Source organism: Sinohyriopsis cumingii, chromosome 15 (genome assembly GCF_028554795.1).
Source record: "Sinohyriopsis cumingii isolate HCF-2022 chromosome 15, ASM2855479v2, whole genome shotgun sequence".
Classification (NCBI taxonomy): domain Eukaryota; kingdom Metazoa; phylum Mollusca; class Bivalvia; order Unionida; family Unionidae; genus Sinohyriopsis; species Sinohyriopsis cumingii.
The window spans coordinates 119,780,397-119,805,765 of NC_142975.1; the positions used below are offsets into that span (position 1 = coordinate 119,780,397).

A 25,369-nucleotide genomic window follows, 5' to 3' on the forward strand; every position below is an offset into this window, starting at 1 on the left:
CCTCCTTATGATTACGCTATGATGGCAGATAGATGATACATATATGTATGTATTGGATTATCTTCGTTTGTCTGTGATTCAATTTCCAAGACCTGTGATTGTATATTGCAAAGCTATATTGTAGTGTACATACCAGTTGGTCATGGTAACTCTGGTTTATATTATATTTTTGTTTGTGGTTGTGGTTGTTGTTGGGTTTAGCGCCATTTTTCAGCACACGATAGGCTATATGTGGCGGCCAGTATTAATAGTGGAGGAAGAACTCGGGAAAACCCCGGAAAGAACCACTGCCCCACGAGAAGCTACTGGCAAGCTTTCTCACATACCCACATTGGCCGAATCCGAGACTTGAACCGATGCAGACAGGTGAGATGGCAGTGATCCGTAACGGAGAGCGCTTTAGAATGCTCAGCCACTTGGGGCCCCTATATTTTTGGGAGATAGTTAATATAGACTAGTAAAGAAAAGGATACAGTGATGGTGTGAAACTAACTAAAAGAGGTTTATGGATTGTGTTAAGCCATGATTGAAATTTAGCCGATTTTACGAAAACAATTGAAACAGATTCAGTTATATAAACTTCAAAAGGTGGGTTACAGTGTCTTGAGTTTGAGTTTTTGTTTAGAATGATGATGAAAATCCTGAAAAGATTGAATGAATTAAGTGTTTTACAGTAGAACATACTCTGCCAGTATCAACCATGTGCCAACCTTTGGAATTCTTGTTTTAGTTACTTTTAGTATATGACAAGTAGTAAAGCATTACATTTTGTGTTATCTGTAGAATCGATATGTTTTGAGTAATCCTTTTTACTTGCATAAATGTGAAAGCTCTAATCTGATTGGTTAATTAAAGGTCAGCCAATCATGAACACTTAAATAATAAAGGTTTGGAATTCTGCTGAAAATCTTCTGTATTGTTTCATAGTGGACTTTTAGTTTAAAATGTATTTATCGAGTAACACAGGCACCAATAAAGGTTCATATTTTACTGACCTTTGGAATTTCTGGTTCACTAATTATTTTATAAGACAGGTTCAATTTATGCTATCCCCATTGTTGGTGGCCCTTATTTTGCACGTTTTGCTTAGGCCCTTACTTTTCACCTTTGCATCAGGAAATTTTATGTGTGTGGTGCTCATAGGGCTTATGAAAAAGATGCAAGAAATTAAAAATAATGGATCAATATGGTTGACTTAAACAGAACCAAGCACATGTCACGCTTCCTGAATAGAGTGCACACATTGCCAAATAATCCTAAGTTGATTAATTGTCATTGGCTGACAGAAACATCTTCCTGATTTTGATTAGCTTGGACATAAGTCAACAGCACATAATGGATCATTGATAGAAAATGTTTTTAAAAAAAGAAGATCTAAAAAAAGAGAAGATGAAATCGTATGCACAAATAGTGCATTAATTTCCGAAGCACAGTACAAGGAGGGATAAAAGGTTTACTCAAATGTCCAAAATCAGTTCTAGAGGAGAATGGTTATTCAGGTATAACAGATTCAGATTCCAGCATAGATGGCTTCTGCAAGGGGAAGCTGATTAGGATGCTTGGGAAAAGAATTTATTAATTTCTGCTATAAATATTTGTTTTTTCCTCCACCATTTTATACTTTGCAAGAGCTGTTGTCGAGTCTGACCACATTTTGCTACAGTTTCCTTCTCAGCTATAATAACAGTGTCCTGAACAGTTGACACAGTAATTTTAGCAGAAAAATTGCCAAAAGTCATGCATTTTTCTGACTCCACAATGACTGATTCAGAGAATACTAAGCTGGAAAATTGAATATTCATTGCAGAAATTAACAAATCCATGATATCATATGATAATGATATATGTTTAAATTTTTATTAAAAAAACAAGAAGCAGATAAGGGTATTTGTGATTCATTTGTTTCAAAATGACCTCACATTTTGATTTGGTGGGGATCATCAAACCTCATTTTTCCATCTCTGGAATGAACACTGGTAATATGTCATATATGTAAAGTGTTGCAGTTCATGGCCGGGATAGTTGTTGTTAGAAGCGATATGTTCCAAGTGATGCCTTATTTTCATAAACGTGAAAGCTGTTATCCAATTGGTTAATTAAATGGTCAACAGAACATGACCTCTGACTGGTGTCCATTAGATCTTTCTTATTTCAATTTTGATCCGATTGAACACTTAAATAGCTCAGTTCAGATCTTCTGTACTTTTCTTAGTGGACTTATGTTACTATCCTGTAAAATTTTATTCGTTTTCATTAAGGTATATACTGTTTTTGCTGGAATATTATAAATTAGATGACAGGTTGCTTGTAGAGAACTTTTCAGGTGATTCTCAACAATATAGTTATGATCGTACACATGGAGTCTGGCTGTTTATTATTTCTAAGATACGAAAGTAGATATATCCAAAATTAGTCTACATAATGGACAGGCTTGATACAATACAAATATATCTAATTCTGAGGACCTTCCTCTTGCACACTTAACTTCAGTCAGTCTAGAGGGAGCATTATGGTATTTGCACACTTAACTTCAGTCAGTCTAGAGAGAGCATTATGGTATTTGCACATTTAACTTCAGTCAGTCTAGAGAGAGAAATATGGTATAGCATCAACCACCTGCTGTATCATTATTATACAGATGGAATCCTGTTACACTTATCTCCACAAGTAAAGAGTCTGATAAGTGGACATTGGTTAATTACCATTCTGTACAAGGACTGGTCAGTTTCCAGTTAACCCTCTTGTTAATAAACTGGCCAGAAGTTTGTTGTGACCACTCTGCATAAAAGTACTGGTTACCAGATAACAATAGTTGATTACTGAATCAGACAGAACTTGGGAGCGTGTGAACTTTAGAAAGTACAAAGTTCAGTTTCTACAATTGGTACTGTACTTCATATGTGGACAAGATTTCTGAGATACACAATGAACTTCAGTATGAATAATTTGGTAAGTTATCTTTATTTAATTTAATTTCCAGCTGCTGTTTTTCTTCACATCTATTCTTTGAAAATTATTTATATTAAAAGGAATTACTTACATTTATATAGAAGTTTTAAATTTTTGGATGTTGGAATTCTAATTACATGTTTAGTTTTGGATTTTGAATGCCTGCATAGTAATTTTGATTCAAGTTGAATTTAAGAACAACCTTTCCATCATAAAATTTTTTGATTCAAAAAGTTTACTTACTTTATGTAATAACTTGTAAATTTCCATCTGATACACTTACACTTGTAACCTGTAGTTTTCCATTTGTTACACTTGCTGTATAACGTTAGATTCAGTGAAATTTTTTCACAGGGATATATATATATATATATATATATATATATATATATATATATAGACACACACACACACACACACATACAAAAGGATACATTATACACAAGGATACATTATGCATCTGTATGCTTATCACATTTTGATTCATATCCATCCATTACATCTAGTACTGCTTAGGGGTGTATGGAAGAGGTGCAGTATTGATTATTACAGGTTAAAAAAAGGCAAAACAAATAAAGCAAACAAAAGCTAGAGTAAAAAAAGCACGAACTCAGTGATTCTTTAATGGCACTGATCAATAAACAAGAATGGTGTTTTTTTGCATTTTCAAATATTTGGCTAAATTTGATTTCATAAATTTTCTTGGTAAGCAAAATTTGCCATAAAACTGACTTGGATAATTTTGTCACAGAAGCAGAAGGCTGACTGCTGTGATAATTAAGTCTTGTAATATTTTGAGTTAAAACAATATGGACACATATAAATAACACAGCAAGCCACATTAACTTTCTTTAATTCTTTTTCTGTTGATAATTATTCAACAATAATGAGTGATGTAGCTGAGTTTGGACAAAATTCTCTTGCATTAATTGGGACACAGTAAATAATTGCAAATGTTTTTGCTAGGGTAGAAGCAGTAATTTTCCAGATGACATACACTATTAAATATAGTGATCAATATAGTACAAGGATTTTTCAAGACTCAGAGTTGAAAGCCTGCTAGAATTAAATTTTTGAAAATTCTTGAATTCTAACTGACACTGTATATAATTACATGTATCAAATATCTGGTTCAGTGTATAACCCGAATATTAACTTTTGATTGTTGTCTGTGAGCCTGTTTTAGGGGGGGCACTGCACCATATCCTCCCTGAGTGGTTCTTGTCTTCTCCAGATACATCTGCCTTTCATAAGTTTGGTTCATAGCATGTATATTGTAACATTTTGCTTTTGCATTTTGGACACCAACTTGGCATCATTTGTCCATTTTGACACTTGAAGTGTACTGGTCGAGTGCATAACAATACATTTGGATATTAACGTGGCAACATATGTCCCTATTGAAGAGTACTGGAGTACTTACAAATGCTCTCTCTTGCATAGAAATTGTACCTATAAAAGACTCTCGGCTTAAATGACAGCCAGTAACCCTGCTCTGCTTAGAGACATCACAGCTGTAGTGTGTATCACTGTTAAGTTCTATATCAGCAACACAAATTGGTGTATACCAGTATGCCTTGTCATAAAGTGTCCTGGTCTTCTCTGATAGTACCATAATACAGTAATGGATCAGAATCCTGTATCTGCTGGAAAATTCCACACTGGAGAGTCAGTTGCCTATTCTATGAAAGAGCTTGAATGTTTTCAAGTCCATAGTTTTGTCTACATATCAAGATCTGTTATATATCTCTATGAAAGTGATATTAAGCTATGAGTTTTGTATGACAGAATCAAGACTAATTTTAAGGTTCTCAAATGTTGAATGTAGATCTTGATTTTGCAAGATTTCATATGTATCACTTTTCTCAAGGTCAATGCATGTACACTTTAGCATTCTTTTTGATTATGTTGCATAGATTGTGATTTGGGTGTTTGTTCTGAGGAATCATGAAAATTACCAGACTTTGAGAGTCTGGCATAATCTGGCACAGGTTCCAGTCTGATCAGCAGCAACAGAAATAGTAAAGCAAGCAGTCTGCCTTTTTGTTTGGTGCCAACTTGAGGTTGTGCTGCAGTACATTGCCAAAGCTAAATCAAGTCCTTGAAGATTTTGACCCTAGTGCTACGAAAAGCTGATAATAAAACCAGAATTATCTTTACCCCTTCATCATCTGTTTGTTTCAATCTGGAAATGGATATTTTTTAAATCTCTTAACAATTTAAGATATTCCCTGTGCATGATATGTGAGGCTCACCTGCAACAACACAAGTTTGCAGATAGTTAAAAATTATTATATTTGAATTTAAAAAAGAGTTGAATTCTAAGAGAATGAAATTTACTACAGACTTTTATTCAATGCTTTGATCAAAGTTTAAGTGTACTGTCAATCATCACTTTGTATTATTTGATGGTTGCATTTTTTGTTTCTCTCTCAGTTGAAGAGGTAGGAGGCTGTTTATATAATTTCATTATTAATTTTTCAAGGGATCAAGGAATTGAAGAATCAGATCAGTTAAAAATTCATTTGATTAAGAAATGATCTCCTGTCATAAGTCTCAAGGTGTATGAGCTTTTTTTCTTCTTTTTTAAATAGACCATTTTGTGTTGACACAGACTGGAATTTTGAAACATTTTAAACTTTATTAGTATAGAATTTTTAGAAACATCATCACAGTATATAAAACATATATGCTCATTTTACACACAACTAATAAACTTATTGTTTTTGTTTGAATACGAACTTTTACAACACAGTATTGATTATTAAACTAGATGAGTTCTTTTGAATTGGAACCTCCATGAGAAATGTAAGGTGCTCAAAATAAGATTTTGTCTCTGCATGCTATTTCTGAAAATTCTAACTACAGCAAGGAGCTGGATAGTCATATTGGAATTTCCTTTTTAATTTTAGACTGGTGTCTTTTTTTTCCCTGCTTCCCTTTAATCCTAAACCCCCATGGAACTGGCCCAGACTTAAGGGCAGAATCTTGGCACCAGCTTCCTTTGTCTTGCATATTTTGGTGATTAACATGATAAGAACCTGGTTCCAGATGCATTCATGGTTAACTAAGTTGGTTATATCTGTTTAGAGAAGATACAAAGAATGGGACTGGTACTAAAATGTTGGTGGTACAAATGAATACCTTAGACACATAGACAGTGTATCAGTCTAAAAGCCTGCTTCCATGCCAAGAGAAAGGTTAAACACTGAATCTAGTTAATTCATTTGTTCTTGATTTTGAATTCTGTCAGGAAAAAATTGTTCTTTGAAAATGGAACTTACACAAAACCAGAGATTCTGCTTAATGATCCAATTTAGCTCACTTGATATTTAATGTTTTGAGGTTGCAGTACTTGGTACACCTGCCTTATTTCAAGCCATAATCTTGTCATCGACAATTCTTTAGAATGAACCAATTATAAATTAATATTCATTCATTTGAAGAGGTGATTTACTGTAACCAGTAATTTAAGTGACAAATGTGATCCCTAAGAAGAACTAATTTCTATTTTTGGGGAATTGCTTTTAATGTAATTCTGTTAGCATTTATTTCCCAGATTTTTGTTCCATCAGTGGAACCAGGCCTTACATTTACCTATATGGTGAAATTATGGATGCTAAATGAACTTTCTTGTTAGAATTTTTCAGCTTCCCAAAAAAGGTTACTTGTTAGAATTTGTCAGCTTTCCAAAAAGTTACAACTTCATTTGGATCCATTGCTATGATCAACAGTTATCATTAGTCCAAATTGCTTGTAAAAGAAGAAACTGCATTAGTCACTTAGATGTTTATGCTGCAGGTGGTTGTTTAATTAAAGGTTTCAGTAAATGAGTGCAGATGACCATGAAAAAAGGTGCCAAGAATGTGAGTCAGGAGTCTTATTTTAATTTGTAGGAAATTTGATATGTTGGGTATGTTGAAGAATGGCAAACTCTTAATTTTACCATGTACGCAAGTGGAGATTTAAATTGTTCCACTTTGATATGCGAGAATCCAGTTTATTATAGACCTTTTACAGCAGTGGATATCAACTTTGTTTTTTTTGGTTTACTTCCAAGTCATTCAGTTTTGTTAGTAATTTCTTTTAGCTCTACTGGTCAGTTGATCCAAAATAAAAATTGTGTCAATCTGAGGTCCAGTATGTGGCCATCTTGAAAATCTTGTTTCAACTACACCTCTTAAACGGAAAGTGATTTTGACATGGCATTTTCATCAGAAGTGTTTTTTATGTTTACTTGGTCCTAAATTAAAATGACTAATCCTCAGAATGGCACAGTGGTGGCTATCTTGAAATTATTTTTTTTATCTCCACTCCCAAATGAATGGCTATATCAGCAATGGGTTTTCGCTTAGAGACCTTTTTATTTGTGCTAGTTCTATGTAAATAAAAATGGTACCAGTCATGCGTCCAATATGGCTGCCACAATGGCTGTCTTGAAAATCCTGTTGTCACTACTCCCTTGAATCAGTGATCATTATGAATTGGGGATTGCACCAAAAGACTTCTAATGATGGTACAAAATGAAAATTGACCACTCCGGTGGCCTAATGGTTAAAGCATCCACTTTGGATGTGGGAGGTCATGGGTTCGATCCTAGGCTGAGTCATACCAAATACTTACAAAAATGGTACTAACAGCTGCCTTGCTTGGTGCTCAGCATTAAGAGGTTAGTGTTAGGGCTGGTCGGCCTGGTGTCAAGATAATGTGACTGGGTGGGACATCATGCCACATGTCTGTGGCATGATGCCCCGGTGCTGGACATCACTATAAACTGCCACACTGCAGACATCTTAGTGATATGACAAATTTTTTTTAAAGCTATGTTAAAAATCCAAGTCACACACACACACACACACACTAAATGAAAACAATGCTGACATGCAATATGTCCACCGCAGCAGCTAATCAGAAAATCTTGTAATCACTGAAGAATATACGAAGTGGTTTCAGTGTTGAGTATTTAAAAGGAAGAAATGATCTTATCTTGAATTCCTGGAAGTTCTCTTCACCCTTCGGTGGACTCTTGTTTTCTTTTTGGTTTAAATGGAACTTTTAACAGATGATTGGCTATATTATGACAAATAAATAGAAGCTGTTTTAGGAAGTACTATCAGTATCAGCCTGGCAGAGTAATAACAGAACATGTACATATTTGCCTGGTAATGTAATAAGGGAACATGTATATTTGCCTGTTAATGTAATAAGGGAACATGTATATTTGCCTGGTAATGTAATAAGGGAACATGTACATTTACCTGGTAATGTAATAAGGAAGCAAAGATGCTCGTAGTATAATGGTAATATCTTCTGCATCTGCAGCCTATTTTAATCCAAACAAGGCAAGATCTCCATCACTTTGATCAAGTAAACAAAGATTAGGAGCCTTGGGATACAAAGTTGGGAGACTTCACCTCAGAAGTTTAGAAACTTTCTAGTCCAGCCTATATAAATTGTTTTCAAGACGAGGGATTATTCATTTTTAACAATGATGAAAATTGCAAGTTCTTTATCTCATTATGATGTAGTACAATTCCTTTGGATACTTCTGCTCCAGTAATTCTTTGGCCCATTTGTTCTGCATATCCAAAATTATTTTTACCTTTGTTTTAGTTTATATACACATTACAGTTTTGACATATTGACCTTTTATGTTTTATTTTATTAGTTTACCTTTATTTTGAAGTTTTCTGGTCTTTTTTGTTATATTTGCATTATATAGCCAGTGTTGTGTTGACATGCCGTTAAACCCTAACAAAATCATGCATACATATTTACCAGCTCAGTCTCCTGCACTCTTAACTTGTAACAGGTAAAGAACTAAATGCCAGGGTTTTGTTGTATTACTGTTGGTTTTAAATAATACACTAAGGTAGCCAGACCCAAGATTGTCTGGGCAGGTATGAATCCTAAAACTGTTGGTTATGAGTTGAATGCTACACCAACCCTGCTATTGCAGCACCCAGCTTAGTGCTGGGATCAGATACAGTGTTATGATGTTTATCAGGCATGTGCAACTTCCTCTAGGGCATCGTCCAGGTAAGCAATTTTTAAAGCCACACCTAAATAAGTGGATAAAAACAGGTTGCGGGCTGGATTTGGCCCGTGGGCTATAGATTGCATATGCCAGATGTATATTCAGGGTTCTCATGAGCAGCTAGGAGCCAGCTGAAAAGTCTTCCACTTTTTAAAATTGCAACATTGTAGTTGGTGAAATTTACAACAGTGTAATATTTCCTATACTGATGCTGTGACTCAATCTTGTATGCTTGAATTCGAGCTGGCTTGTTTAACAGCATTACACTGCAGTATGGTGCCGAAGAAAGGACAAGTTAAAAAGATATAAAAAATTAAGTTAGCACCAAATAATATCAGATGAGAATAAAATGAGTGGCTAATCAATTTTTGCTGACCAATCAATAGCTAATTAATAATCAATTAATTACTCATTATAGTCTTGTCAAAACGGGTTATTTTTCTAATAGCTCGAAGTGATGAACAGCAGGAATGAAACATGTCTGAAAATTTGACCAAAATCAATTACAGAAAATGTAATAAATTTTGAAATTCTCCATAAGTATCCAGTGTTCATCCAAATCAATTAGTACATTATTAGTTATGTGCATGCCGTGAATATCAGTATGTTTCATTGTGCAGCCCTTTATTATATATATATATATATATATATATATATATATATATATATATATATATATATATATATATATATATATATATATATATATATAAGTTTGAAAATACACTGTATAATGATTAATTAGGAACAATATCTCGTGAATAAATTAGTATCCTAATTTTTCCCAGATGTTGCAGAGCATGTGGTTAACAAATTGCCTGTTAATGTAACGCTCTGCATAGATAATCATTCCTATGTATTATCACAGCATGGAATATAAACTCTGAGTATTTGATGTTGTCAGTAGTAAATCAGTGTATCCTGAAACTTTCATGTGAAAAATATTGATGTACATTTGAATTATTCTGTGATATATAGTTGGCTAAGTGACAGAAACCAGCCTGAATGTTTGATAAGCTTTCAGTGTATCTGTAAATTACAAGATACTGCACACCTTTGCAAAAACATTGGGCTTTATCATCAGGTATAGGTTTTTATTTGGGGAAATATGAACAGACTTAAAAATGTAAAGAGTGTTAAGAGACTTGTCTATATAAAAAAAAATAGTTTCATGATGCAATATTCAATCCTTCATTGCTAATTGGGATTGTTGCTTATTAAATTATATAGTTTCAAACTTGTTAGGTTTAGCAGAAGTTCATGTGTCTAGACTTACTTCCTTCTGTTATAGTTGTTAATATTTGACAACATAAATCATTCCTAAGTCAGCTTTAAAAAATGTTGAGAGGTTAGTGATTTTCTGTCACCACAGGTTTTTCTGATCATCATGATAGATACAGATTTAAAAGCCTACTGTAATGCTGCTTTTTGCTCAGAGATATCACCTCCCATTTTCACTCAAATTTGCAATGAGATGACATCCTCAGAATTGAATAAAATTGTCTCTAGGTAGAAGTCATTCACCTGTCTAAATCAGCCACTTTATTTCATGGTCTTTTAGACTTTTTTAATGAAGATATTAATCATTAATTAAGCAATTAAGTAACCACATGCCTTTGGAGACATTGGTATCACTTTGAAGAAATGGTTGCTTAACTTATTAACCCCTGGCATCATGTTTACGCATCAGGAGTTAGTAGCCTATTGCCAAGCTCTGTAGTGTCAAGGTCGTGGATGATACACTAAAGTGGGTGGTATTATAGAAAGGTAGACAGATGTAGCTCTACAATGATACCAAATAATCTGGATTTTCTTGTTGCAAAGTCCCATGACTTGATGTTACCTATGACCTCTCAACATGCTATAATGCAGGGCCGGCCTTAGGCCAATTGGATCGATTTGGCCCCCCATGCTCACAGGATCCCCGCTCTTCAGTAAATTGTTGTTGTTGTTGTTGTAGGGTTTAACACCATTTTTCAGCACACAATAGGCTATACATGGCGGCCAGTATTAATGGTGGAGGAAGAACCCGGGAAAACCCCAGAAAGAACCACTGACCCACCAGTAAATTGTAAAAATATATCTATAGAGAGAAAGTAATTTTAAAGCGATGGAAGAAACTTTTAAGATCACTATCATATGAAACTTGTTTAAAAGCTTATTTCCAAATGCCATGCTGTCAGAGGGCCCCTCACATAATTCCAGGAGGCCCTGCCAAAATGATCCACATTGGGCCCTGCGTTCACTAAGGCTGCGGGACCCCGAGTGGCCAAGTGGTCTAAAGCACTCACTGTTATGGATCACTGCCATCTCACCTCTGTCTGCGTGAGTTCGAGTCTCAGGCTCGGCTAACGTGGGTACGTGAGAAAGCCTGCCAGTAGCTTCTCGTGGGTTGGTGGTTCTTCCCGGAGTTTTCCAGGGTTCTTCCTCCACCAATTATACTGGCTGCCATGTATTGCCTATCTTGTGCTGAAAAATGGAGTTAAACCCTACAACAACAACAACAACACTAAGGCTGCTGCTGGTTTAACATAAATGTTATATTAGAATTATTATTAATTTTTAATGTGTGAGATAATTGTTGGTATGTGATACACATTGTAGTACAAAATGATCATCCATTGGTGCATTCTCTGGTTACCTTTTATGAGGGAACTATAGTGAAAGAAATGTACTTAATTTCTTAATCAAATTTCAGAGGTGTGTGGGCGAGTGGGTGGATGGTGTTAGTAGTATTAATTACATGTGTCCTGTGTACATCCTGTGTTGGCCTTAAACATAGAGATCAGCTACTCTCTTCACTTTATCAACATTCATTAGCTGTTATTTAATGAATACATGATAAATGGATAAAACATAAGGATAACAACTTCTGAAAGTGACATGATTTTTCAGAAAAGTGGAGAAAAAGGTATAAAAGGAAAATAATTCAATTACTTTATGGCCTTGCTTATAAGTAAAGTCGATCTGCAAACAACAATTATCCTGATCTATCAGGGTCTATGTTGTTTGTCTTCTGATTACTCCTAACAAACTGCACAGACTGAGATCTCCAGGTCCATTATACAATGGCAGATATGGGTCTGTGCAGTTTGCAGTTGAAATAGACTTATAAGTGACTATATGCGGTATCCAGTATCTTGATCACTTGTATTAGGAAATCTTTGAGTATCCATCAGTGTTTCTGGATTGTAGTGAGTTTTAGGAACATTAACCATGCAACTCAGCATAACCCTTGGCATTGATCATGCTCAACATAAATTAGATAATTCTTAAACTTTTTCTTTTTAATATAACCAGTCTTTTATCTTTCCAACTCTAATGGCAAACAGACACCTGTCTGGAAAATCAGGATAATGAACATCCTAAATCTAAAGATTCTTTTCTAAAAAGGGTGCTGGAAATTATATCCTAATTCCTTCTCTATTAAGAAAGCTTTTCTCCATGACTGGAATTACCTGCTTGAACAAAACATAGCTTGCAATGTAGCATCTGTGTAGGTCTAGGTTGGATAGAAAATGGTTGAATTACAGTTCTAGATTTATTTTTGGTATTCTGTCATAAAATTTGGAGGTAGAAACGTGCAGTGAAGCATTCCAGTTTATTGCATGTAATTTGTGATTATCATAACATTTTTCAAGTTCATTTTTGATTGTTAATTGACATTTGAAGATGTTTCCTGGAACCAAGAAGATTTCATGGGGTTAAGGAGGATGGTTGGAATGCTAGAGATTTTATTTAATGGATAATATGGAGGTGTTAGTAGAATAACAGGGGTTCATCTGACTCGGCTCACAGACAAGGACCATTCAATACTTTGTACAGTAGCAGTTCATGCTGTTACATATGGTAGGTGTTCAACAGTGTGTTAGGAGTTATATCCCCTGGGTCACTTATTAGTTCAAGACTGAGCACATGTTGGTTAGAAGAATTGTTTGTAATTTTATGCAATTAGCCACAGGTATGTCAGTGAATAAAAAAAAAGACATTTTCAAGTCAAAGAAAGAGTCAAGTATGAAATATTCATCTTTTCCACCATAAAGATGAAAAGTACAGAATGTGGCTTCAGTAAGTAGGTGGCTTTAAAATTGGAAAATGGAAAAATAGATTTCAAATGGCAAATGAATCAATGTAGCTCCATATACAAGAAACTTTTGTTGCAGGTTTGAACTGTATAGGTGTGGCCAAATTAGTTCTAAAAATGTTTTGTGCAGAAGATTGTGACTTGATACTCTGCCATGATTTTCCCTTCTGCTGTATTTTGACTTTTCTTAAACCTTCTTTCAACACTAAATATAACCTTTTATATCACTGTTGCTGTTGTTATTGCTATACAAAGTGACAACTATAACTGGCATATACTTTGCAGATGAGACTATATCTTGTCTATACTTTGCAGATGAGACTATATCTTGTCTATACTTTGCAGGTGAGACTGTATCTTGTCTATACTTTGCAGGTGAGACTATATCTTGTCTATACTTTGCAGATGAGACTATATCTTGTCTATACTTTGCAGATGAGACTATATCTTGTCTATACTTTGCAGGTGAGACAATGTTTATTATGGGATTTTTTTCCTGCCATTCTAATACAAAAGGGACAACTAGTGTTCCAATGGTTAACATGGCTTGAACTTAATTTCTTGCCTAACAAGCAAGTTTGAAGTTGAAATTTTAATAATTTAAGTTGAAATGGTCTTTTCTTTTCATGAATTTACCAAGAAAACTATTTTAAAAAAGTTAATTATATTGAACAAACCTTTTAAAAAACATCGAAATCCCTCGAATGCAGCCAATTTCTTGACTAAAATGTATATCATCAGCATGTTACGTGTCTGATGTCAAATTTTGGAATGCCTTAGATTTTCCATAAGCCATTTGCTTGCCAACAACTACCATATGCAATATACAACCATCCACAGTGTCTGACTTGTCATTGTTATTCCAAAGTAAAATCTTGAAATCATACTTGTAGGTTTTGTCAATTCACCTATCAGACAGGTAGAAGTACACATCCACATTTAGTATATATTGGCTAAAAACTTGTTTTTGTAAGTTTGTCATGGCAGAAGAAGAAGAACTGTACACTTTTCCTGTGTTAGGAAAATAGTTGTGTTTGGAATGATTTTGACTTTAGAAAAAGCAGTGTTTTCCTGTTTAATATGGGTCTAGGTTATATGGGAGTGGGGTCCTGGGTTCATCTGCCACCAAATACTAACTGGCAACAATGTATAGCCTGTCATGTGCTGAAAATAGTATTAAACACATAACAACCATCAAGTTAAGCAATGTTTTCCTGTTTACTGAGGGATTTGCAGCTGTAGTTAACTGTTAAATGTGCTTATGTTATACTTGTTGTTGTTGTAGGGTTTAACACCATTTTTCAGCACATGATAGCTATACATGGCAGCCAGTATTAATGGTGGAGGAAGAACCCGGGAAAACCCTGGAAAGAACTATCGACCCACAGGAAGCTACTGGCAAGCTTTCTCGCATACCCACATTAGCTGAATCCGAGAATCGAACCCACACAGACAGAGGTGAGATGGCAATGATTCGTAACGGAGAGCGCTTTAGACCACTTGGCCACTCGGGGCCCCCTTATGTTATACACATTTGAACCTAAGTATACATTTTCATCGGACAAGTGGTGCACTGATACTCTCTTTCCTGAAGTTTCTACTTATTGAAGATGAACATGACCTTAAGGACCAAGAGGCTGATGGCATAACTGGACTTAAAGGACCAAGTGGCTGATGGCATAACTGGACCTTAAGGACCAAGTGCCTGATGGCATAACTGGACTTAAAGGACCAAGTGGCTGATGGCATAACTGGACTTAAAGGACCAAGTGGCTGATGGCATAACTGGACCTTAAGGACCAAGAGGCTGATGGCATAACTGGACTTAAAGGACCAAGTGGCTGATGGCATAACTGGACTTAAAGGACCAAGTGGCTGATGGCATAACTGGACTTAAAGGACCAAGTGGCTGATGGCATAACTGGATCTTAAGGACCAAGAGGCTGATGGCATAACTGGCTTCTTGATCTGAGTGTTAGTCCTATAGTCTGGAGTCTAGCTTTTTGTTCTGCTTATCAATCCTTCAATCTTGAGTCTAGCTTCTTGATTTCTTGATCTGCATGTCAGTCATGCAGTCTTGAGCCAGGCTTCTTGATCTGCATGCATGTCAGTCCCACAATCTTGAACCAAGTTCCTTGATCTGTGTATGAGTCTTTGGTCTGGAGTCTAGCTTCTTGAACTGTATATTAGTCCTACAGTCTTGAATCTAGCTTCTTCATATATGTATCAGTCCTACATTCTTGAGCCTAGCTTCTTGTACAGAAGATTGGAAAATATGGTAGTCTACTAGCCTCTCATCTTGACTATCACAAATTTATTTAAAAAATTCACAGTAAATAAATAAATGATTTCAAAATTGACAATGACAAGATTGCAACAAAAAAAGAATTCCAGATAATTTGTCTTTGAGCTTTTACTTAAATCTGTTTCAAACTCATTTCATTACAACTGCTTGTAGGAATTTTTAGAGCTGAACTAACTCTAGATTTACATGGATAGAGTGTAGCCTAGATCGATTTGGATTCTTCTAGTGTGTTGGAACATGTGTGCTTGTTACACATGAAAATCTACTGTATGTAAATTTTCTTTCAAGCAAGTAAATCACACACTTTTGGCAAACATTTAGCCAGCAAATTAATTTTTGCTTGTTATACTCATTAAAACTGTTATTAAAATATATTTACAGGTAAGGTATAACTGACTGGATGGAGACTTAGCTACAGCTAAATACTAGTGATCACCATTTCATAAGCTACATAAGATGCTTTTGATATGTAAAGATAATGATTAACAGATGGACATGTTGCTGTTACTTCAATGAAATGCTTACATTGAAATTTTGTATCAAGTTTTTATTTCTTAACTCTTTAATTCTTGGCATCATGTTATGATCAGTATATTTTTTTATCAATCAGTATTTTACTAGATTTGTTATTTCTAAATTGTGAAAAGTAAGAATTCTCAGAAACATAATTATGCGAAAGTAGTTTTAATTTGCGTTTTTTGTTGTTCTTTACCAAATTATGATTCCTTCATCAAAATTTATCTGTTGTAAAAGCAAGAATAAAAGCCTATTAAATAATGTAATGACACCTTAATTTTATGATACTCTGGTCTGTGTCTTGTCCCCTCAGTTGCAACAAAATAAAATGTGGCAGCATAAATCTTCATGTGCACATATATTGCATAATCACATATATCCAATTAGTAACAGCACAGATCTAGATCTGCCATTGCACCAGCAGATTATGGCATGTGTTGTTTGGTCTACTGATTACCTTTAACAAACTGCTCAGACTCTGATCTGCTAATGCACTATGCAATGGCAGATCCGAGTCTGTGCAGTTGGCAGCTGGTGTCAGTTATAAGCAATAATGTATGGTAGTCATTCATATACATGTATTTCAACAAGAAATTACTCATTGAAATTGAAAGCATTGTTCATCAGTGGAAATGGGAACAAAGTGCCTCCCAAGTACATGCTGAGCAACCAACCCCTTGCTAGCCTGGGTGGTATCAAAATCAAGACCCTTGGATTATGAGTCTAAGACTCTACCAAATCAGCTATCGTGGCACCTGAGTTGAAAGCATTGCAAGTCATTGTGACCTTTTCTTGTTTTGAAATGTATGAATCATGTGTCTTTTGTTGTAAAATTAGGATGGGACAGCTTTATGGTAATATTACAGACACCTGGAAAAATGTCTTTCTTTTTCAATTTAAACGCTCAGTTTTACTGGGACTTTAATGCATTATTGGCTATATCATGCCAAAGAAATGGGAGCTAAGTACTTTTCCCGGAGACACACTGAGGTAGCCAACTTGTGCTGGCCTATACAGGTATTAATTACGAGTCCAATGCTCTTCCAACTGACCTACCATAGTGCTCAGTAAAAATATGTTGAAATTGCATCTATGTTTGCGACTTAGGTGTCTTTAACTTACAGTTTTAAAATAGTAGCCTTCTTAACTTTACATTTAGATGAATTTTGATGAAAACTATGATGGATCAGTGCTTATTGTGCTAGACTCCTGACAGAGGAGTCCAGGTTTGAATGCTGTCATCGTTTCAACATGGATGTTTTTTTTTTTTTTTCTCAGATTTGCCTCAGCACAATGAAACCTTAAGTATGTTGCTGTGCTGTAACCAACCAACCAAACCAAATCAAACCAAATCAATCATTATGTGAATATAGTTCTCAAATAACCAACTGGTATGCAAAGTTTCTGCGGATGAGACCTAGTGTGTCACACAGTCATGTTAATGGTCATTTGAATGCATTAATGAGACCTAGTGTGTCACACAGTCATGTTAATGGTCATTTGAATGCATTAATGAGACCTAGTGTGTCACACAGTCATGTCAATGGTCATTTGAATGCATTAATGAGACCTAGTGTGTCACACAGTCATGTTAATGGTCATTTGAATGCATTAATGATGAGCAGAAGATGATGAATCAGTAATGATACAGATTACTTTAAATTTTCCAAAGCAAGCAAAACAAGTTGACATGTTAACTAACCTCCTTTTTTGAAAATTGAGTGATGGAGATAAAACATCCATTAATTCTGTGTATTTTAATAAGTTTTATAATTAACTCTACAGTTTTGTAATTAACTCTGCAGTCATTTATACACAAGTGTGGTGGCACATGGGTGCTATCCCTTTACTTCTTCAATACATGGTAGATAATTGCTTCAGAATTGATTAATAGATCATGACGTATAAGCCACATGGTAGATGATTATTTCCAAAGCATATTGTAATGGGTCTAGGCTCAAAAGTAACAGGAAAAAAGTGAAGACAACAAGCTTTTTAAAATTTAACAAATAATTAATTCCCTAGAATATCAAGTGAAAAATGAGAGAAAAAAAGAACTTATGGTTTTACAAATCAAATCCAAAAATAATCCAAGTATTAAAGAAATAGAAGTCCTAGTAATAAAAAGTCCTCAGTGAAACTGAGTTCGAATCCTGATAAAATCCGAAATGGAAGACGACGACATCTGTTGCAACCTGCAAAGTGCTGCAGTGTCAAGTCTTTTGTTGAATTATATAAAATATTATTCCAGTTTTTGAATTCTGTATAAATTTCAATATATGTCCATATCCAAGAAATAATATAAGGCACTTCATTATTTCCAGGGAAAATAATCACTTGAAATCCAATAATTTGAAGTAAATAAAATCTCAGCCCAAAACTGGTCACAACGACACAATATAATGTGTCAAAAGTTTAAAGCCCACTCACTACTTCTATACAAAACATTAGGTATAAGGCTAACTTAAGATGCAAAACAGATTCTCGGATGAAGGTCACATGGTCATCCTTCCAGAAAAGAATAGAAGCTTTTTACATGCCTAACATCACATACTCCCAGTATGGCCTTAACTAAAATCAATGGTTCTTACTCGGGGAAAGAATAAAAAGAATTCAAAAAAGTTATTTACCAGAACTGCCACTGTTTCTGAATCAGGGTCAGAAACTAGATACAGTAACAGTCAGGTCAAACAGAATTTCTGGAAAATGTCAAATCCAGTAAATAAAGTTACATTACAATAGCATGTAATGGAATAAAAACAAATTTAAAAACTAAAACAAACAAATAATTAAATTAAATATACATAACAATATAGTATGATTGCTTCTAAAGCACCTGGTTCATGATTGCTTCTTAAGCATATAGTAGATGATTACTTCTAAAGCACATGATAGATTATTATTTCTAAAGCATATACCTCGGTTTGTAGATGATTATTTCTTAAGCATATACCAGGGTTTATAGATAATTACTTCTAAAGTACTTGGTAGATTATTAATTTAATGTACTTAGTAGAGTATTACTTTCTTAAGTCTATTTTTGTTTGTAGGTAATTACTTCTAAAGCACATCGTAGATTATTACTTCAAATGCACTTTGTAGATTATTCTTTCTAAAGCACTTAGTTGATGATTACTTCTAAAACACTTAGTAAATAATTACTTCTAAAGCAATAGTGGATTATTACTTCTAAAGCACATTGTATATTATTACCTTAAAGCAAATGTAGATTATTATTTCTAAAGCATTAGTAGATTATTACTTAGTATATCATTTTAAAGCACTTAGTAGATGATTTCTTTAAGCACTTAGTAGATAATTACTTCTAAAGCACTAGTAGATTGTTACTTCTAAAGCACTAGTAGATTATTACTTCTAAAGCACTTAGTAGATGATTACTTTAAAGCACTTAGTAGATAATTACTTCTGATGCACTTAGTAGATTATTACTTTAAAGCACTTCGTAGATTATTACTTCGAAAGCACTAGTAGATTATTACTTTAAAGCACTCAGTGGATGATTGCTTTAAAGCACTGAGTAGATAATTACTTTAAAGTGCTTAATAGATTATTACTTTAAAGCACTTAGTAGATTATTACCTTAAAACACTTAGTAGATGAGTACTTTAAAGCACTTAGATAATTACTTCTGAAGCACTTAGTAGATTATTACTTTAAAGCACTTTGTAGATGGTTACTTCTAAAGCACTTTGTAGATTATTACTTTAAAGCACTCAGTGGATTAGTTTAAAGCACTTAGTAGATAATTACTTTTAAAGCACTAGTATATTATTATTTTAAAGCAGATAGTAGGTGGTTAATTTAAAGCACTTAGATAAGTACTTCTAAAGCACTTAGTAGATTATTACTTTAAAGCTGTTTGTAGATTATTACTTTAAAACACTAGCAGATTATTACTTTAAAGTACTTAGTAGATTATTACTTAAAAACACTAATAGATTATTACTTTAAAGTACTTAGTAGATTATTACTTTAAAGCACTTTGTAGATGGTTACTTCTAAAGCACTTTGTAGATTATTACTTTAAAGCACTCAGTAGATTAGTTTAAAGCACTTAGTAGATAATTACTTTTAAAGCACTAGTATATTATTATTTTAAAGCAGATAGTAGATGGTTAATTTAAAGCACTTATTAGATAATTACTTCTAAAGCACTTAGTAGATTATTACTTTAAAGTACTTAGTAGATTATTACTTTAAAACACTAGTAGATTATTAAAGTACTTGGTAGATTATTACTTTAAAGCACTTAGTAGATTATTACTTTAAAGCACTTAGAAGATTATTACTTTAAAACACTTGTAGATTATTACTTTAAAGTACTTAGTAGATTATTACTTTAAAGCACTTAGTAGATTATTACTTTAAAGCAATAGTAGATGATTACATCTGAAGAACTTAATGCATGATAATTTCTAAAGCACTTAGCAAATGGAGTGTAGATGTATAGATGTTGAGTTTGTCCTGAGGGAAAATTGCACTATCCATTAAACATTAAATAGGAATTAAGAAAATGTTTTCCACAGCTTCTTTAACATACACTTGCCATTTATGCTTCTTTTCATTTGCTTTTTCTCCCTTTTAATAATTTACCATAGTGCAAAATTGACAAACATGGCAACTGAATGAAAAATCTTGTTTCAACCAGTCCTGATGATAGACCTGTTTAAATTTGGTCAAAAGGTTAAAGGCTGTTGCATGGTGGACTACTTAGAGGTAACTGGCCTTGGACAGATGCTTAGTAACAAGGGTCAGTTGAGGTGATAGGGTTTTGCATGGTTGACTCTTTCCATCTGTGTGAATCTCCCATTTCTGACAGATAGTGGGGCCTCATTTGAAATGGTTTTATACACGCCCCAGCAATTTTCGTGTGAAATTCCCAGCAGGTTTGTAAATTGTCTGAAGTATTAGTGAAAAAATTTCTTCCATAACTGGGTACTGAATTATTTTGAAGAACTAAATTTTAAACTTCCCACCTCAACCCTCTCACTATCAGCTATGCTTGAGATGAAAATTGATGCCAACTCACTGATGCCCAATTTGGATTATTAAATACTGTGTGTATTCCAACTACATAGAAGAAGATTGTTGTTAGTGTACATGTCAAGTTTGGTACGATTATGATTGCTGTGTTTTGGAGTCACCCTCCATGGTGAACCTGATCACAATGTCATTTAAAATCATTAAAACTGTCAACAACAAAAGATGATGATTTTGGAGTGCCCTCTTTGATGGCATATATTACTTTCTGTGATCATTCAGGTAAATCGTGAGACCTATGGAATCTAATTTGGCTTATTCTCGGGGACATGTCTCTTATCAGGGAGAATTGAATGACATTAAAATGCCAGCATGATGGAAAGTCCTGTTGGTGTTTTCTCCTTAATATTGAATGTATATGTTCTTTTTTTCTGCCAGTAATGTACTTAATGATATTGCTGCCAGATATATCTATCTACCTGTTGTATTAGTCATGCCAGCAGACGATTTGAACTTTCCCAAAGATGTGGACAGATAAAGCTGATTTTCACTTTCGTCTTATTCAATAAATGCCTCGGATTTTAATCTGATCTTGACAGAAAATTCCCATTCCTTTTGAAAGAAAAATAATAAAGGCTTCAAGCAAGTTTTCTTTTTGTACATGGCAGTTTTGTGTATTATTAAGAACACATTAGAATATGTTGTACCAATAATTGACTGGTAAAAGATATAACGTTCTCATTGAAAGGTTGATAAGACTTGAATCATATTGTTTTCAATATGTGTAATATGAATTGTATAATTGAAACTTGTATGGTTTAAAAAGGAATTACTTTTACTTTAAAGTCCCAGTACAGCACAGTACTTTGTAATTTTTAAGATATTTCTCATTAAAAAAATTAAAGTTTTAGGAAAACGTAGAAATACATGCATTTTCTCCGTATGATTGTATATTGTTGTCTCCATCATAATGTAGACTTGACAGTCACCAATATCGACCCCATTTTGTTGACTTTTTGATCTACCAATCATATTACAGCTTTTACTTTTATGAAAGTGAAAACTTCATGCAAAACATTGTTTAATACAATACCTCTACCAAACATGAAAAACAATGCTTATTCTTATAAGTTGCTAGGAATAAGTGTATCAGGAATTCCAAAAGGTTGCTAGAATATGAACTTTTATTGGTGCCATTTTGATCTGCTTACTATTAATAGATCTCAATTTTAATCTGATCAGTTTTTATCTTTTCTTCTAAAGTTATATAAATTAGCACGAGTTGAAGTTTGGTTAAATGAGAATCAGTTTATCTATAAAAGAACTTAGTGACTTCATTTAGGATGTGACCAGGAAAGATTTTTTCACTTCACTGCCGATACAAATCACCAGGCAAAAAGTCCTTGGTAGATTAGACTGATTTTTTAAAATCAATTCTGACCATATGTTAGTTTAGGGTTTTTAATGATTGTGCTTCATCAGTGTGTGTGTGTGTGTGTGTGTGTGCTTAAAATGAAGGAAAAAATATGTACCTTCCCAACTGAGTATTTCAGTTTTACATCTTTATATGACCTGTATACGATTTTTGCATCAGTTTTGACCATGTAAATCATCCTTGATTCTTTGCAAACAAAATTATTATTATTATTATTATTAATTTTACTAATTTTATGATGCCAGTTTAAAGACCCAGAAAGTACCTTATAGTTTCAGCCTGTACCTGTCCATCACAACTGATACTGCATGAGTTGTGGAGAATTTGTGTAGACTTATATATCATATACATCATACCAAACTGATACTGCATGAGTTGTGGAGAATTTGTGTAGACATATATATATCATATACATCATACCAAACTGATACTGCATGAGTTGTGGAGAATTTGTGTTGACTTATATATCATATACATCATACCAATCTGCTTGCATTTTATCAATTCTTTGTCACAATATTTTATTTCCAATGTATTGGAACTTCTTTTCAGTATCTGACCTCTTACTGGGGAAAGTCCTGGAATGTAATTCCAATCTTTTAGCATAATCGTCTATTTTGTATTAGACAAGGTAGCAATTTCTAAGGCTTGTAAATTGCTCGACCTACAAAAGAATATTACATTACACAAGTTTGAACAAATTTAAAAAGAATGAATGATTTTTAGTTCACCATGTCATAAGGCCTGGTGATATTGCATCCATTGTGCATCTGACATGCATTAATAGGTGTTTGTTACCTCTCTGGCTTCTCATGGGTCGTTGGTTCTTTCTGGGGCTTTCCCCGGGTTCTTCCTCCACCATTTATAATGGTCGCCATGTATAGCCTATCTTGTGCTGAAAAATGGCATTAAACCCTGCAACAACAACAACAGTGGCAGCCATTTTTGTTGTCTCACTTTGATAAAACTTGAAATATAGTTTAATAACATTAAGATCCAGAGATTTGATGATGAGTGGAATCCATGCATAATAATGAGGTGATCTTGCATCTGATTGGCTGTTCTTGTTACCACTCATGAGGCAATATTTCTGATCTGATTTTGATTGAACTTGGAATTGGTTTCTAAGGCTGCAAAAGGTCTCAGTCTTATTCACTGCTTATTTCCTTTTTGGATCAGCTTTTATCCTTTTGGCTGTGTTATTATTAGTGCACAGTCTGGAATTGACTCTTATTGTGTGCCATTATAGCACATTAAAATGTGACTTTCCAAATGTTGGGGAAAGATATGTTAACATATATAAAAAAAATGGTTATGTGTATTGTGATTGGAATAAAGTAAATATTTCACTCTTCAGATATTTTGGCCTACATTTATTGGTGCCTGTTGGAATCACTGTCAATAGACACAGTACACCAGATTCTTAATTAATTCTTGTCCTAAATACAGAGCTGTTTACTGTTTTAATTTCACTGTAGCTTGTATGTAAATTTTTGCATAAATCTGGGCTAATTTTCTTTAGGTATTGCTTTTACAGGCTGTTTTTTTTAAACCAGGATATGTTTATTAGTCTCCTAAGACCATTCACCAAAACACTTGATTTTACAATAATGCAGTATGTTAAAGCATCAGTGTAATTATGAATGTTAATCCTGAGATTTTGTAGTTGTGATTATCAGCTGACAAGGAAAATAAAGCAATGGAATCTGTCATTGTTCTAAACAAAGTATGAGACATTAATAGAAATTAAGCTGAATGCCATGAAATGTGACCTTGAATAAGCCAAACTGGATGTGCATTATAGTTGATACAGAAAAAGACATGGCAGCATCAGCTAACAGAAGACCAGCAATGTTAGAAATAGACACATAGATACTGTTCATGATGGAGCATCATTGACGTCATCATATAGAACACCCAGCATGTGTAATGTCAGCACACATTTGCTGTTTAATTAAACTTGCAGAGGGCATAACTCTTTTCATCTTAACGAGGGCACTTGTTCAAAACACTTTCTGCTAGCTACATCTGCCAAGAGTCGATGTGAAACAAAGTAGATTACTAATTAAAATCAACATAGAATAAAGATTTCGAGATAGTTTGCAAAGGGGTTGTGTTCTTAAAATGCTAACTAATCCTGATTACCGGTAGTGAAATGTTCAACTAATTAAGTTATATAGGTGAGGCAAATTATATTAGGCTGACTTAGGCCACTTGGTGTTGTGTGTATGTGTGTGATTTGGATTTTTAACATAGCTGTAACAATTTTTCAGTCATATTGCTACGATGTCTGCATTGTGGCAGTTTATAGTGATGTCTAGCACTGGGACATCATGTCAAAGACATGATGCATGATGTCCCACCCAGTCACATTATCCTGACACCAGGCCAACCAGTCCTAACACTAACCTCTTGAAGCTGAGCACCAAGTGAGGCAGCTGTTAGTACCATTTGTAAGTATTTGGTATGACTTGGTCATGGATAAAACCCATGACCTCCTGCATCCGAGGCAGACACTCTGACCACTAGGCCACCAGAGCAGTGAGGCTGCTTGGTTTAATGCATATTATGTGAACAAGTTTGTAAAAGTATGCATCACTGAAGAAATTCAAAGTATTTTGTCTGTTCTGAAGATGTTTAATATTTTCTCTATTATTTTATATGCAAAGGTGATTGGATGGTAGACAACCTATATATCATCATTTTCATTTGAGCATATTAGCATATTAACAAAGAAATAAGAACTTGAAACTTGAAATCACACCTGTTTACAGGGTGTGTGCTTGGGGACCATGTTCAGGACTGAGTTAACATTATCATGACCCATACAAAAATAAGAACTTTCTGCAGTAATCACACTTGCTTAGAGTATTATCAGTATATTTGGTTGTCATGGTTATGATTCAGTTAACATAATCAAAGAGCCATACAGAAATAAGAACTTTGCTACATTAAGTATAGCTGCATACAGTATTACCTAGATCAATGGTTGTACACAGTATTCATGATACAGTTTAACAATATCAAAAGAACCATATAGAA

General features: G+C 34.1%; 1 protein-coding gene across 2 annotated transcripts in view; it reads left to right on the plus strand.

Moving 5' to 3' along the window:
• LOC149782596 (uncharacterized) overlaps positions 1 to 25,369 on the plus strand; it is a 183,620-nt gene that overhangs the window by 22,753 nt on the left and 135,498 nt on the right. Inside the window, exon 1 of one of the 2 annotated variants that reach the window (XM_089934048.1) lies at positions 2,556 to 2,949. The exons of the other annotated variant lie outside the window; for it this stretch is intronic. The gene's annotated coding sequence lies outside the window, so the exon portion shown is untranslated. Of the gene's footprint in view, positions 1 to 2,555; positions 2,950 to 25,369 lie in introns of those variants that run through there. 2 annotated transcript variants of the gene reach the window in all.